Raw genomic sequence first — 3,567 nt, 5'->3', positions numbered from 1 at the left:
AAAAATGTAAAGCAAGTAGCGAGTGAAGACAATAATTCATCATAATTGTATTGATTAATTAATTGCAATAGAATAAACCTTAAATGTTCTGTAAGACCAAATGAAAGTTCATTACTTATGGATTTATTAACACAATTAAATTCAAATTAAAGACCATGACACCAACAAAACACTTGGTGTTTAATCCTGTATGGTGGCCCATCATTATCATGCATATTTTCTTAGCATATTCTGTTTTTACTTACATTTTCACGTCGGATTTTAGTGTAAAACAAAATCTACATGTACTTTATTTGCTAAGTTTATTTTTATTTGTAATCTAAATGCCATTTTTGATTTCATTTTAAATTTAATACTGAAAACAAGATCATTTCATAAACTAAAATAATTTTCACTGAAAGCAAACAAAAATTGACAATGCTGGGCCATTACAAAAGAAAAAGAAAAGAAAAAAAAAGAAAAAACAGAAAGAAAGAAAATAAATTACGAAAAGCCGAATGAAAAAAAAAAAAAAGATAACGATGGTCCGTTTGAACGGACCAGTGTTATCACTCGGAAAAGACTGGGTTCTAAGAGAGATACCCATGATGCATCACACAACACAGTAATGGCGGCTGTGATTTAAAATATTAAAAATGTTTTCAAAATATGGCTTTTTCAAACGACTGGAAAAGTAATCAGCAGCTTGAAAGTGATTTAAAAAAGTATGTTAGCCAAAACATGAAGAGATCTGAAGTTTTTGACTTCGTAAAGCGTGATTATCCGAACTACAATTGGAGTTTAGCAACACTTGATCGAAGACTACGCCATTTCAATATTTACTATGTAGATTATGATACTTCTATTGCTACAGTATCACAGGCTGTTGAAAAGGAATTACAGGGACCTGGCAAACTCTTAGGCTACAGAGCAATGAACCAGAAACTGAGGACAGAACACGACATTAAGGTCCCACGATATCTTGTTTACAATGTGATATCCGAGTTGGATCCAGAGGGGATGGAAGCCAGAAATTTACAAAGAAAAAAGAAAACGCCGAAGGGACATTTCACATCAGAAGAGCCATTATGGGTGATATCTTTAGATGGGTATGATAAACTGTGCGGATATCAGAATAATACATTTCCCCTCGACGTTTATGGCTGCAATGATACTTTCTCCCGCAAAATATGGTATTTGTTCGTGTGCTACTCAAACTCAGACCCTGTATTAATAGGGAAAATGTACCTAAAATATCTATACAATGCGGGAATTCTTCCAAGAAATTTGAGAATTGATAAAGGGACTGAAACGGGGAAAATGGCTACCATACATGTTTATCTTATCAACCAGTTTGATATTTTGGAAGAGCCAACAGATTCCATTATATATGGCCCTTCAACCAGCAACAAGATTGAGTTGAGAGATGGTGGAGAGATCTCCACGAACGATTGGAAAAATTCTTTAAAGAGCAGCTAATGACTCTTTTAAGAGGGATAGAGTATATTATGGACAGTGACAAAGTCACCGGCTTGTTATTCATCGATTTTAAAAAGGCTTTTGATTCCATTAATCATGGTATTCTTCTTAGAAAACTGCAAATGTACCAATTTGAGGATTTGGCATTTCAGTGGTTTACCTCATATTTATCTGGCCGACAACAATATGTTAAAGTGAACTCTACATCATCCTCTCTTCTAGAGATACAGCATGGTGTCCCCCAAGGTTCCATTTTGGGACCAATTTTGTTCCTGATCTTTATCAATGACATGCCACTTTACATTCCAAACTCGAAAGTATCAATCTACGCAGACGATGCTACTTTATCATTAAGTTCAAAGGTAAATAGCCCTGTGTTATCTAGCAAGGTGAATGAGGACTTGAGTTCTATCAGTCAGTGGTCTAGGATAAATAAGTTATTTGTCAATGATTGCAAGACAAAGGCCATGCTTGTCGCTGGTAAACGCCTACGGAAACGCATGAACAGTGAAAAATCCCAATTCAACTTAACAATCAATGGATCAAATATAGAACAAGTTGAAAAGCATAAACTTCTTGGTGTGGTCTTAGACGATGACTTAACTTACGAAGCACATGTCGAGGAGCTATCATCTAAGGTATCTAAGCGTATTGGTGTTCTGCGAAGGATTAGTCCGTATCTGAAGCGTTCACAAAGGGAAATATACTACAGTACTATCATAAAACCAACTCTAAGTTACGCTTCTCCTGTCTGGTCATCATGCTCTTCAGATAGTCTTAATAGACTATTCCGTCTTCAAAAGAGGGCTGCAAGGATTATCACAGAAGCAGATATGAACTCTAGATCGATAGACTTGTTCAATTCTCTCGATTGGATACCATTTTATCAAGAAACACTTATTACTACCGGAGCACTTATGTATAAGAGAATTAATGGACAGACCCCTGAATATATGAATGAAAACCTTCTTACGAACGCTGATATACATAATAGAAATACTCGTTTTAAGAAATATAATTTTAGGTGCCCCCTCTTTCATCGACAGACCGAGGTTGGTAGAACTTTTACTGTTAGAGCCATTAAATTATGGAACAGTATGAACAATGACATTAAGCAATCACAATCATTTAAGGGCCTTAAAAAGGGTTTGTACGTTAAGTACTTAGGATATCAGAAAGAAAGTTTAACATTTTATTAGATTTTTTTAATTACTTTTTTTATTTTTTTTATTAGAGATTCCTTAATTTTATTTATTTTTTATTCACGTTTAGTTTGTTGTTAAATTTTGTTGATTCATTTCCATTTTTTTCGATTATGTATTTTTTAGTATTTCTTAGTTTTTTATAGTTTTAATTTTCAGAGGGCCACTGGGTTTTCAGTACGATGTGTTTTATTATAACTGTTGTGTGTCCCCTCTTTAAATAAAGTTTTATTATTATTATTATTATTAGAGTTTGATCCTCACAATCGGTTGAATAGAGAAATACTTGCTTATGTCTACATACCGATTGTTCAACGAGAATGTGATGTCTTTATCCAGTAGTGGAATACACACAGAATTCGTGAACAAAAAAATCTAGATCTTCCCACAGGAATCCCTGATCACATTTTCTCTTTTCCTGAACAATATGGGGGACGTAGTATGGGAATTAACTTATCAACAGATCAGTTGGACGATGTTGCTGTTGTTTCAGGTGTATGGTGCCCCAGAGTGGGAAATAAGCTGGAGGAGACAATCGTAAATGCAGTAAATGCATTAACAAAAGCAACGTCTGCATCATCAAGCAGTGTGACAAGTAGCTCTCAGTCAACTTTTCCAATAACATCTACACTTCAGGTTGTTATATTATGTTACTGTTCATGGCGTGACATTACGTCACACCCTATATAGAATTACTTAGTTTGATTTCAGAACTGATCTTGTAGTATATGGCCGTGTGTAATCACCAGTATAGGATCCAACACTAGTACCCAATAAAGCATAACATAACATGGTGGCAGCCAGGGAGTAAATATCCGAACCAATCCTCACAATGAACAAAGAAATTTCTACTTCAAGCAGCACCAGTACACAAGCCACCGTGGTCATGCAACCAGCCAACATCCAG

At 35.1% G+C, this 3,567-nt stretch overlaps 1 pseudogene; it reads left to right on the top strand.

The window, feature by feature from the left end:
- The first annotated feature begins 1,097 nt into the window (after positions 1-1,097).
- On the top strand, positions 1,098-3,350 carry LOC148909361 (uncharacterized; annotated as a pseudogene).
- Positions 3,351-3,567: the final 217 nt, after the last annotated feature.

This window comes from Actinia tenebrosa, unplaced genomic scaffold (genome assembly GCF_029948245.1).
Source record: "Actinia tenebrosa isolate PJP-AT-01 unplaced genomic scaffold, QUT_ActTen_1.0 PGA_scaffold2__45_contigs__length_23673736, whole genome shotgun sequence".
Lineage (NCBI taxonomy): Eukaryota > Metazoa > Cnidaria > Anthozoa > Actiniaria > Actiniidae > Actinia > Actinia tenebrosa.
The sequence above is the reverse complement of the archived record's forward strand: the minus strand, read 5'-3'. Positions and strand labels throughout refer to the sequence as shown.